This window comes from Eurosta solidaginis, chromosome X (assembly GCF_040869045.1).
Source record: "Eurosta solidaginis isolate ZX-2024a chromosome X, ASM4086904v1, whole genome shotgun sequence".
Lineage (NCBI taxonomy): Eukaryota > Metazoa > Arthropoda > Insecta > Diptera > Tephritidae > Eurosta > Eurosta solidaginis.
This window is the reverse complement of record NC_090324.1, coordinates 151291433-151305213: the sequence shown is the minus strand read 5'-3', so window position 1 is coordinate 151305213 and position 13781 is coordinate 151291433.

Genomic DNA, 13781 nt, shown 5'->3' with positions numbered 1-13781 from the left:
ACCTCTATTTCATTTTTGTTAACTTATAATTTTAGTTGTTTTTGAAAATTTTTGATTGAAGGTTTTTTATTATTTCCTTTTATATAATATATACTATCTTTGAACGTTCACACAATTTTTATTGATATTAGAGAAAAATTGCAAAGTTTATAAACGGCGATGGTTACTGGAACATGTTTCTGAAATTTACTTCTTCATCAGCTCATATTTGCTTTATACAATTGTTTTTGTTATTGATATTAGAGAAAAATTGCAAAGTTTACAAATGGGGGTGCTTACTAGGACATGTTTCTGAATTTCTCTACTTTATCAGCTAGCTTCTTGGGAGTATTAAACTCGCATCTCTAACATTCATACTAGTGTAAAGTCAGATGCTTTTAACCACTAAGCCATTTGAATGCAAAGTGTGCAGCGGGGCATTCATATGTCTGAGTGGTCAATACTCAGCTCCCGAGAAGCTAGCTGATGAAGAAGGGAAATTCAGAAACATGTCCTAGTAACCATCGCCGTTTGTGAACTTTGCAATTCTTCTCTAATATCAAATCTGATAATTTATATATGACTGAGTTTTTGTTGTACAAAATGCTAAGGGTATTAATTTTAATGCTTATACATACGAAATGCAGTGTTGCAATTTTGTCTTTTTTAAAGTTAGATTTCAATTTAGCTTTTGGCCTGTTTTCAGAAAATTCTTAGCTCCTTTAAGCTTGGATTAAAATTTTACAATTTTGGTGTAGAATCAATTTAAGAACATTGAATGGCTTTGGGTTGGATGTTCAAAAATTGGGGTGGCTAAAGAACAAACAACGATAACGTTATGGTACGTGGTTAGAAATTCGAGCTTTGATTTCATTCATCGGTGGTAGCAAATTTTGAACCTTTTTTTTACTAAATTGGAAACTTGTCAATTTACTTCTATGTTTTTTAATTTTATTCAGTTTCAATTTAAAACTTATTCGAACGTTGAGTCTAAAAACTTAAAACAAAATCAAAAAGGTTTCAAAAATCGAAAAATAGAGACATTTATTCACGTCTGGTTTTAAAACAAAACCCAAGCTTGTTGCTGAAAATTTGAAAATAAAAAATTTCATATGTGAAAAGTACCGCAAGTCATAGATTCTTTTTTGAAACATGTTGCTATACATATATATGTATATGTTATATATTGTGACGAATATTCACATCACTAAGTGATACTTGCATCCCTAATCCGATACTAAGCAGCCACTTGTATGTACGTTAGCAAATCAATCATCATTTACACATGGCCATACAAGGAAACAGAGATATACTCAACATCAGCCGAAGTAGTACTCACATATACACACGCATATGGCTATGCGAGAGACTACAAACTACAAATATACATGTACATATATGGCTGGTAACCAAGCATGAAGGTCGCGAAGTTACTAGACCTTAGGAGAAATGGGTGAACGAGGCAACAGAGAGTATAAACGCAGCGATAGCTGAGTAGTCAGTAAGCAGTTCGATTTAAACACGCAATTAATTGTGAAGTAACAGTTATTTTGAAGTACTCTCAAAGTAGTCTAAAAAAGATCATTTTGCATTATTGAATATTGGAGTTATTTATTCAACAGTTTAGCAACTCGAACGTTAGAAAAAGGTGTAAAATAAGCGGAGTTCCCGAAATTCGGTACAGTATATATAACTTAAAGGATCTTAGATCCTTTCACTAAAAAAAAATTAAGGAGCCAGCTCGCTCCACACAACTAGGAAGTTAAAGTTAATACAAAACAATAAGATTTAAATGTAGTTTTTCAGCTTTACTGATCTATTAGGGTCAAGTGCAAATAAAATGTGATTTATTCCACCATTTAGCCCAACGTTTCGATAATTATCCTTATCTTCTTCAGGGGCGGTCTATATTTGTTTATAACAAAATACAAAAGACAAAAACAACATTAGAAATAAAATTACAAGATCTAAATTACATAGTTTCAAACAAAGTTTTGCACAATTATAAATTTGAATTTTACATGAAATATTACTTCACAAACAATTATTTATATTCACTCACATTGGTATTTAAAAAACGATTTTATTATTACTTTACAAAAAAATTAAATGCTACCATCACTATATGGTAAACTTGTCAAACAAAAACTAATTATCTGTGTCATAGGCATAATAAGTAAGTCGCGGCTATGTGTTGTGTATCTTCTTTCTTGTTCATTGCCTTTTCTCTGTTTTGCATTATTCTTAGGCTCTCGAGTGTGTACCTTGTTCTTTCTCTCGTCTCTTTGTTTATTATTTTTGTTGTTGTGAAATCTACTGTATGTTTGTTGTTTACCGCGTGTTGTGATAACGCCGTGCTGTGTTTTTCTTTGTTGATATCGGCTTGGTGCTCTGCAAGTCGTGTGTTTAGCGCCCTCTTCGTAGTGCCAATATATACTTGCAGAGCACCAAGCCGATATCAACAAAGAAAAACACAGCACGGCGTTATCACAACACGCGGTAAACAACAAACATACAGTAGATTTCACAACAACAAAAATAATAGACAAAGAGATGAGAGAAAGAACAAGGTACACACTCGAGAGCCTAAGAATAATGCAAAACAGAGAAAAGGCAATGAACAAGAAAGAAGATACACAAGACATAGCCGCGACTTACTTATTATGCCTATACAGATAATTAGTTTTAGTTTGACAAGTTTACCATATAGTGATGGTAGCATTTAATTTTTTTGTAAAGTAATAATAAAATCGTTTTTTAAATACCAATGTGAGTGAATATAAATAATTGTTTGTGAAGTAATATTTCATGTAAAATTCAAATTTATAATTGTGCAAAACTTTGTTTGAAACTATGTAATTTAGATCTTGTAATTTTATTTCTAATGTTGTTTTTGTCTTTTGTATTTTGTTATAAACAAATATAGACCGCCCCTGAAGAAGATAAGGATAATTATCGAAACGTTGGGCCAAATGGTGGAATAAATCACATTTTATTTGCCTTAACCCTAATAGATCAGTAAAGCTGAAAAACTACATATAAATTAATAAAACTGATCGGAAATTACCATTTAATAAGATTTAAAGTTAGTATCTTTATTATATGGTTAAATATTATCTTATAGACAACTCGACCTAATTGCAGGGATCCCCGACAGCAACTGCCCAAACCTTCTTGGCAGTGTGCCAAAGAAACCTCAGCGCCGGCGGCAGCGGCGCAACTCTTACGCAAGTGTATTCGAATGATTGATTTCCTTGATTTCCAACAAGCGTTGCATTATGAAATTATTGGTATTGCATTTCATGACGAAATACAAATATGCTTACGCTGCAGCGCGTGCAACGATCGATGAGAAACAAATGTGCTGACGTTGAGACGTGTGTGTTGATCGAACGTGGGAATGGTATGACTGGGCAGTGGCTGAGAGTGTTAACTCCTCCCCCTTTAAATATCTACGTCCCGTAGATTAGGTGTTTGGGGTGAATCCTCGTGCCTGTGTCCGCGGAAGCTCTGGTTCAATGCTGAAATATTCAAGGTGGGTATGTTCAATTTTGCTGTAATCCTCTTCCAAATTAGCTAAATGACTGTGACCAACATAGCAAAACCCACGACTTCCGATGTGATAAACCAGTCTGTTTTTCGTCTAAAGTATCGAAGAAGTTTCACGTTTCCTGTTTTCATCTCATGGACATTGACTGCGAGACTTCTATTTGTAATAGTGGATAGCACAGGAGGTAGTACTTGAATGCCGGAGCTGTTTGTGCTCCAGTAGGTTCTACCGTCGGTTCGAACCGTTTCGTTGTCCAGTTGTAGAATATATGAGCCGCTCAAGTCATTGGAAGTATTGCCTGACCAAATAGTTTTATTGAAATTGTACAAGAGGATCGTGTCCTCCTTGATTGACTCAATCGTTGAGTCATTCCAGCTTATATAGCGGCAACTAGTTTTACCACCTTTAAGCAGATATGTCACCATCTCGACGTAGGTCCAATGATTCTTGCTTACATACCATTGCGCTTGTAAGGTGGGTGCAACTATCCTTAATGCCATACGTTTGCTCTTTGTTAACTAGGACTGAACTGTATTGCAATTCCACCCGATGACCGTTCTTTGTTATTGACCTGGTGATCAGATGGTTGAACCGTGTTTAGGTCACACATTGTGCCGTTTGTGTAGATGGATGGTTCTCCATACTCAATGGCTTCTAATACATTACTATAAGGGAGCACCTCTATCTCGCTTATGATTCTGTTAATTTTTTCCTTGTCTATCAGGTTGCTGTTGACCACACCTGCCTTAGCCATCTGACAAGCATGAACCAATTCGTGGACATCGTCCCTCAGACTTCTTACCTTGTGTAGGATTGCCTGTGATATCTTCATAATGTTATCATATCCAAGGATTCCATTTGTGATTGTTATTGGATACTAATGAATCCTGTACTTGTAAGACTTTATCGCAGTCTGAAGCGTCAGCGAAACCGGCGATCCATTTCCAAGCCGATCATATCCAAGCGTCTAGCCCCTTTATCTTTCGGGCCTTTTAGTTCACTGAGCTGATTTTGGATCTTCTTCAACTGGTAGGAGAAAACATCTGTAATATCGTTGGTTTCGTTTAGTTTCAATGTTTCGAGTTTCAGGCGACTTGTTATTTCCTCATATCGAGATAGGTTGGCCATGTGAATTAGTTTGAATTTGAATTTGTTATCCAGCCGTGTCCATTGCGGATTGAAACGATTGGAGAATCGATCTGGAATACATCATACGTGTGCGCGGTTGCGCAGAGATAGACGCTGCGGGGATTAGATTTATTTTAATTATACTTAATTCTATGCATTACCCCGATTAGTAAAAAAATTATTCGTTTGTAGTAAAAAATGTTAAAGATAAGAATTTACAAGTCAACTTATGTCTAAAATGGTAAATAGTAGTAACTTAGAGGTAACAAGTAACTTGAAATTGTTAATTTTTCTTTTTATTTTACAATATTTACATTTGTTTTGACTTGTTTGAAAAATTTTGAAAAGTTTATGTTATACAACATGCGCGCCTTTGGTGACTATCGCAGGCGCATGAAAAAATCTGTCTCACTGCAACCCCTTGGTATCCAGGCGAATTTTCAATTATATAAGAGCCTTACACGGGAGACTCGATTGCTCTTGCAAACGGCGATACAACTGCGACGTGACGGTAAGCTGGCATCAGTATTCACTGCACGAGGATGTGTCCAGGTTAGGGAAGAGAAAAACAGCCAACCAACCGAAATATGGTGTGAGGAGGATTTGGCACAGTTTCTCTGAGCACAAATTAACATGCTTGCTTGTTTTTGAATTGTTTTATTATTATTTTTATTTTTATTATTGCAATGTTAAGATAGCGCAACTATATTTTTTTTGGTTATGTTTCCTTGTACGAGTTTGCTTACATAGCCTTAAAATTGCTTTTGCCTTTTTCGCTCATCTCTCTAGTGGATGTGTGTGATGGAAGTACGATTGGTATTGAAGACAATAGCCTTGCAATGCTCAACATTCTTTGTGGCCGGCAAAAGGGGTTTAATGTGGTCCACTTCAACGCGCGCAGCTTAAATAGTGAGAAAAATTATATCATAAAAGGTATATTTGAGTTTTCTTCCACTGATGTCATCTGTGTGTTGAGACCTGGTTTAGATCCGATATTAAAGATGCCGTATTTGACATTAAGGGATATAAACTTTATAGAAGCGACCGAAAAAATTAGAAGGGTGGTGGTGTTGCTATTTATATAAAAAACTATTTGAAAACTTGCTTGGTACCAGGATTATCTGGTAGCGCTATAGAGCATCTGTTGGCTGAAGTGTTAAGTTCATCGTCCAAAGTTCTTATATCGTGCGTGTATAACCCACATAGGTGTTGTAATGTCAGTGAATATTTTACACTGTTGTCGTCTGTAGCTGTTGACTATAATGATATTATTGTTTGTGGTGATTTGTATTGTCGTCGTTTGGTAGATGAGGTGTCCGGTGCTGGTCTTGATGTTCTAAACGTGTCTATACCCACTAGGTATGAACCTAATTGTAGTCCTAGTCTTCTCGACTATTTCATTGTGTCTGACAAGTCCATTGTTTTGAAGTTTGACCAGATGTCTTTTGTATCGGACCACGATTTAATTTTCTGTACCTTTGATCTAAATTTTGACCGACATAATGTTATTCCTAGTACATACTCCGCGCCTGATTATCGCTCGCTCAATGCGGACAATCTATTGGAAGACATAGCAGGTATTGACTGGTCTGCATGTTGGCGACTAAGCTCTGTGCATGAAAAACTTACCTGTTTGAATGAAACTATCTTGCGATTATATAGAGCTCATGTACCGATGCGTATATATCATGGCAGACCAATTGCAAAAACCAAGTCCGCAAGTAGTCCTGGTGACTTTCGGCCTAGAAGCATCTTGCCTGCGCTTTCTAAAGTGTTCAAAAAGTTGTTGTCTGAGCAAATACATGAGCATATTGGTAAACTGAAACCGCTGTCCCCGCATCAGTCAGGCTTTAGGGCCAACCATAGCTGATCCACTGCCGTATTAAAAATCCTTTACGACATTAGAATTCCTTTTGACAAAAACCAACTGACTCTATTGTGCCACTTAGATTTTTGTAAAGCTTTCGACTCGGTAAACCATGACTTACTCTGCATAAAGCTAACTAATTATTTTGATTTTGGTATTGTTACGAATATCAGCAAAACTAAGGGTTGCTGCCATTTCTAAGCCGATGCTAAACAGTGATATCGTGCACATCCATAGATCAATCATTATGTATCTACATAAACGAATCAATAATTGCGTATACACATATGTACCATGTACGTATATGAGCAGCGGAGAATCAATGCACAAACACATGCATATATCTCAGATACTCCTGAAAGTATGCAATGGCAGAAGCTATAAAATCGTGCAATTGTAGTTACAGCTGAGAAATTTGGAGCTGATGGCAACTAGTAGATTCTGGAAATGGAAGTGCCTAGAAGATGCGAACGTTGAAATCAGAGAGTATAAAAGGCAGCAAATGTAGAGGCGCTGGAATTCAGTTTGAGTTGAGCTATCAAGCAGTTATTGATTAAGCTCGCAATCTGTCGGGCAATAGTAGAGTTTCATTTGAACTATCAATCAGTTTGGTTGTTAAGCAAGCTAGTTGCAAAGTATAAGTGTTATTGTGAAGTACTTTAATAAAGGCCATTTTTCCATTATTCAATATTGGAGTTATTTATTCAACAGTTTAGTCATTCGAACTTAGCAGAAGGGCAAATAAGAGGATTTGAAAGTAAAATCGTTACAATTGGTGTCAGAAGAGGAATTGTTGAATAAATTCCAGAGGACAACAAGGACATGGCAAAGTTCAGTGAATTGAAGATCCAGCAACTAAAGAAGGAGTTGGAGAGCCGTGGATTGAATACAAGCGGCGTTAAACTCGAACTTCAGACACGGCTACGAGAGGCAATGGAAGCAGCAGGAATTGATGTGGAAGAGTATGTCTTTCATCTTGATGGCGAGGTGACAACAAAAATTGAAGAGAAAAACGAAACATCGCAGACGGTTACCAGCACAGACTTGAACATGATATTGGCTGCAATATCTGCACAAACATCGACAGTAGCATCAATGTCGTCGCAATTGGCATCCCAACTGGAAGCGCAAGAGGCACGGATAACAGAAATGTCATCACAAATATCCACCAACATGTCATCTCAGCTGGAATCGCAGGAGACACGTTTAACATCCAAGATGGAAGCACAGGAGGCACGTATTTCACAAATGTCATCGCAAATGTCATCTCTACTGGAAGAGCAGAAGACATATATGGCATCCCAGCTGGAATCACATGAGACACGTATTTCAGAAATATCGACAAAGATTACATCAAAGATGGAAACACAACTGAAAGAGCAAGAGGCGCGTATATCATCAAAACTCGAAGCGCGTATGGGCGAGAAAATAACGCAGTTTGAAGAAAAATTCGAGGCAGAGGTTGACGCTTTGAGAGGTCGTATACAGGAGTTGCAACTAATTCGCCCAGTTGTTTCAGCAAGCAATACGAAGGTAAAAACTCCATCTTTTGACGGCTCTGTTCCTTTCCAGGTGTTTAAGATTCAGTTTGAGAAGACCGCAGCAGTGAACAACTGGAGTGCTGAAGATAAAGTTGCTGCAGTATTCGTGGCATTGAAAGGATCTGCTGCTGAAATCCTACAGACTATTTCGAGGGAGAGCGGAACAACTACGAAACATTGATGAGCGCTCTAGAGAGGCGATACGGAAGCGAACACAGGAAGCAGATACACCAAACAGAGTTGCAAAACCGCTACCAAAAAGCTAATGAGACTTTGCAGGAGTTTGCGTCAGATGTCGAAAGGCTTGCACATTTGGCGTGGAATACACCGAAAGGGTAAACATTCAGAGCTTTATAAATGTCATACGGGACGTCGACACGAAGCGAGCCACATACGCAAACCCAAAGCCAACATTCGCAGAAACGGTGTCACAAGCTCTGATTCAGGAAACAGTGTCGCTTCTGTGCAAGCCAGTTTTCAAAGCACGTCGTGTGGAAGTAGAAAGGCCAGAGTGGGTAGACGCAATATTGAAGGCGCTGAAAGGATCGCAAAAGCGGAGTGGAAGAGTTATCAAATGATGCAGATGCGGGAAGCCCGGTGACATTGCACGTCATTGCGATCTTGGTCCTAGTAGTTCCAACAATGTGGTTGGCCGTAAACGCAAAGCTGGAGGAGATGAGCAAGAGCGTGTCAGATGTAAAGAACGAAAACTTGCCCCACCTATTGAATGTCCTGTAATATATGTGTCGCAATTTTGTAGAAAATCGAGCAGTCTTACCGTCAGAGGGAATGTGGATGGCAAAGAACGTGTACTGACTGTAGTTACGGGCGTATCTCATTCCTTGATCCGATCTGACTTGGTCAACAGGAGAGTAAAACCGTTACCTGGAGCAAGGTGATATGTGAAGTCTTGATTGGAAAGGTCACGGTTCTACACAAATTCGTTGTGGCGAAGATCGTTGAAGAAGTCATATTGGGAGTGGATTTCTTGGTTGAACATGACATCAAGATCGATATGCAAAGAAGGGTGATGCGTTACGAGAACCAGGATATACCACTTAACTTCAAGTTGGAGAAAGGGTTCAGTAGTAATCGAGTAATGGTGGAGAAGACTCGAAAAATGCCACGAAAGTCAAAAGAAAAGGTTGATGGATCGAATGCGCCAAATAAAGCGAAATTAAAAGTACCTGCGAGAAAAAGACCGGCATCGACAAACCGTAATGGACGCACTAAAACGACTGAAAGAATTTTTCAGAGAGAATGCAAGGATGGTCCAGACGATAAAGATGATGCAAAGTCAATCCGTCAAGTGCAAGCTCTGCGAAGAAATTCATTGGCCAAACAACAGAGTGCGAGGGAAAGATAAAGAATAATGAATAGTAAGATGAAACGCAGGTACAATGAGAACAAAAATTCGGAAGGTTTCTTGGAGGGCGATTTGGTACTGTTATACAACCCTCACCGGCGCACAGTGTTTCGTGTAGAACAAGCTAGCTGGACAAAATTATTTTATGAGATTTTCCGTTTCATATGCAGTCATTTATTACAACTACGTCATTTTTTCAGCCATATGTTCTTTTTTTTATTTTTTTCCAAAATTTTACTTCATATGCATACATTTGCTTATTTCATATACAGTAACTTATGTGAATAAGTGAGATAGATCCAAAAAAATTTAAAGGACTTAAGAATATTACTTTATTGTACTTAAATGGAATGGAATACAAATCTCAATACTCTAAAAAATTCTAAAAATTTGGAAAAAAAAATCGGAATTTAAATTTTTATGAAAATTCGTCGAATTTTTTAAATATAATTTAGTTTTTGTTATAGACCGTGACAAATTTTCTTATGGGAAATTAGTTAAAATAAATTTGCGAAAGCGAAAATTGTAAGAATTATCCAAAAAGGGGTGTATACTTATTTATGTGAGTGACTGTACATATGTACATACATATTTTGTATTTATTTGAGTATTTATCCTGGCACTACAATTTTTACAAAATTATTTTATAGTACCAGTCAGGAATGTAAAAGTGAATTGCAATAATAATAATAACAATGTAAATAATTAAATTAATTATGTGAAAATTACTTATTACAAAAACTTAAAAGTAAAGTATCATACAAAGTAGAAAAGACAATAGATTTAAATTAAATAAAACCGGATCCAACAAAAATTTATAGGGTAGGTTATCTTTTATAATTATGTTATTATTCGCTATCATCACTTTCATTGGATAAGTCACTTGTGGAATAGTCATGGACATCAGCAACACTACTGTGAAAGCTTAAAACAACTGGGGTATTTATTGACTCCTAAACATTATCGGGGGACAGTAAATTAAAGACTTCTGAAGTATCTCCCTAAAACTGTTAACTAAAGGATTCGATGTTATAAGCAACATATTCATAAGATCTCTATTCGTGGCTTCACGCAACTGCTTTTGTGTGTTATCATCCCTGAATCGTCTCAAATCTTTGTTACGGGCTTCCTGTGCTTCCTTAGAAAGTTGACCAATAGGTAAAGTTGCTGATTTTATAATATCAGTACTATGCACTAAGATTTTATGAACTGTAACAGGCATATTAAACCATGGATAGAGATCTATGCATAGTTTTTTAGTCTCGACCGCAAATTTTTCAAATCTTTGGATATTTATATTGTACCCAGATACTAATGCGCGAAGGAGAGTGTCGAATCTTTTGATGAGCGTTACATCCAATCCCGTAATCTCAGCACTAGCCTCAGAATTTTCGAAAAACCTACGAGCAGTGTTGCCGTCATTGGTATTGCCGAAACCTGGTTTTGGTTTATCTTCATCAATCCATTGTATGTACCTGTTTTTATGCCTTGGTGACTGGTGCGGTAGGTTGTGGCAGGTTGAAGTTAATGATCTTCGCCTTTTTGCTTTTGGTGTGATCTTGTTGACCTTGCGCGTTTATTTTTGTATGTTTTATGGCTACGTGTTTGTTCTCTGTACCAGGGAATTGGTTTTGCCGTTTGTAAATCAGCTTTAAAGGTTCAAATATCTCGTCGGAGCTGGTACGTACATACATCCTATTTGATATGTAGAGATAACTAAATCTACAAAAAAAAAAAATTTAAAATAGATGTGCAAAGAATTCGCAATGGTTTTTTATTTCGACTATTAGAGAATACTTGCGACTATAACATATATAAAATTAAGCCCTGATGTCCGCGGATGTATGTAACTTTTTTGTCCCTAAAGTTAAAAATATAGGGAAAAAATACCTTTTCTTCTTAATAACGGAATGTTAAATATATTGAAAATACTCTAATTGTGAAAGAATTACTATTAAAAAATTTTGCTTACCTTCCAGCTTAGAATCCATCAAAAAAATTATGTAAAAGTGTTCACTTTCTGTGTTCGCTTTCTTACTTCAATTACTCAATATATATGAGCAAAAATATCAAAAAAAAGCAAAAATCCCGTTATTTTGTTTGTTTTCTTTCATTTCTCATTACACTTTTCTTGGAATAAGAACTTTGTTTTTGTCCAGCTAGCTTGTTCTACACGAAACACTGTGCGGCGGAAAGGTGTTCCATCCAAGATTCGGTGCAGTTGGGAAGGCCCGTACAAAGGTGTGAAGATCAGTGATAACCTCTACCGCATACAAACCACTGGGAAACCACGAAGTAGAAGAGTGGTACATCTGGAGATGCTAGCAGCGTTTAGATCGAGAGATTTGTCTGATCGGGACGATCGGACTTAGGTGGAGGGCAGTGTTACGAATATTAGCAAAACTAAGGGGTGCTGCGGGGTCGCCCCTCGGCAGTGTTTGGCAAGCACTCCGGGTGTATTTCTGCCATGAAAAGCTCTCAGTGAAAACTCATCTGCTTTGCAGATGCCGTTCGGAGTCGGCATAAAACATGTAGGTCCCGTCCGGCCAATTTGTAGGGAAAATCAAGAGGAGCACGACGCAAATTGGAAGAGAAGCTCGGCCTTAGATCTCTTCGGAGGTTATCGCGCCTTACATTTATTTTTTTTTTTATTTTTAAGGGGTGCTGCCATTTCTAAGCCGATGCTAAACAGTGATATCATGCACATCCATACATCAATCATTATGTATCTACATAAACGAATCAATAATTGCGTCTACACATATGTACCATGTACGTATATGAGCAGCGGAGAATCGATGCACAAACACATGCATATATCTGAGATACTCCTGAAAGTATGCAATGAGAGAAGCTATAAAATCGTGCAATTGTAGTTACAGCTGTGAAGTTTGAGAGCTGATGGCAACTAGTAGATTCTGGAAATGGAAGCGCCTAGAAGATGCGAACGTTGAAATCAGAGAGTATAAAAGGCAGCAAATGTAGAGGCGCTGGAATTCAGTTTGAGTTGAGCTATCAAGCAGTTATTGATTAAGCTCGCAATCTGTCGGGCAATAGTAGAGTTTCATTTGAACTATCAATCAGTTTGGTTGTTAAGCAAGCTAGTTGCAAAGTATAAGTGTTATTGCGAAGTACTTTAATAAAGGCCATTTTTCCATTATTCAATATTAGAGTTATTTATTCAACAGTTCAGTGATTCGAACTTAGCAGAAGAGCAAACAAGAGGATTTGCAAGTAAAATCGATACAGTGTTTCCGCAACGCATCTGATGCGGAGCTATTTAGGGGGAAGAACTCAACGTGTCGAAATTGGCTCACAATTGCCTAGCCTTAAACCAGTGTTGACTGGTGTTTCGTAGAGTTTCATTTGAACTATCAATCAGTTTGGTTGTTAAGCAAGCTAGTTGCAAAGTATAAGTGTTATTGTGAAGTACTTTAATAAAGGCCATTTTTCAATTATTCAATATTAGATTTATTTATTCAACAGTTTAGTGATTCGAACTTAGCAGAAGGGCAAATAAGAGGATTTGCAAGTAAAATCGTTACAGTATTTCCGCAACGCATCTGATGCGGAGCTATTTAGGGGGAAGAACTCAACGTGTCACAGTTGGCTCACAATTGCCTAGCCTTAAACCAGTGCTGACTGCTGTTTCACAGGTCTATTCTAGGTCCTTTATTGTTTAGTATTTTCATTAATGACATCTTCTATATCTGTCAGCATGCAAATATGCACACTTACGCTGATGACATTCAATTATATCTATCGGGAAGGTATGAGGATACCAGTCATCTTTGTGAAAGTTTCAATAATGACTTAGCATCCATTTCGGCTTGGGCCGCGAGAAATTATTTGTGCCTTAATAGTAATAAGTCTTACATCCTCCCGATATCTAAAAAAGCTATAGCTTTCTCAACTATTCCTCCTTTATATATTGGTGGTAATGTTCTAAAACTGGTGCCAAAAGTGACCAATCTTGGCTTTATCATGAACAGTAGCTTGACATGCGATGATCATGTAAACTCTATTTTCTGCAAAGTATACTATATATTAAGAAACCTTCGAACGTCAGCCGCATTTACTTCTCCCCATGTTAGGAGAAAGCTTACAATACAGCTAATTTTGCCGGCTATATGCTATCCCGAACTGGTATACAGTAAGCTGAGCTCGCATTCTGCCCATAAGATCGATGTAGCTTTCAACTAAGTTACGCGCTATGTGTTGGGGTTAGACAAATTTGACCATATTTCGAATTGGAGAACACGATTACTAGGGTGCGATATAGCTGACTATCTGAAGACCAGAAATTGTATTTTTCTCTGCAGACTTATTATCTTTATGATAAGCTAATTT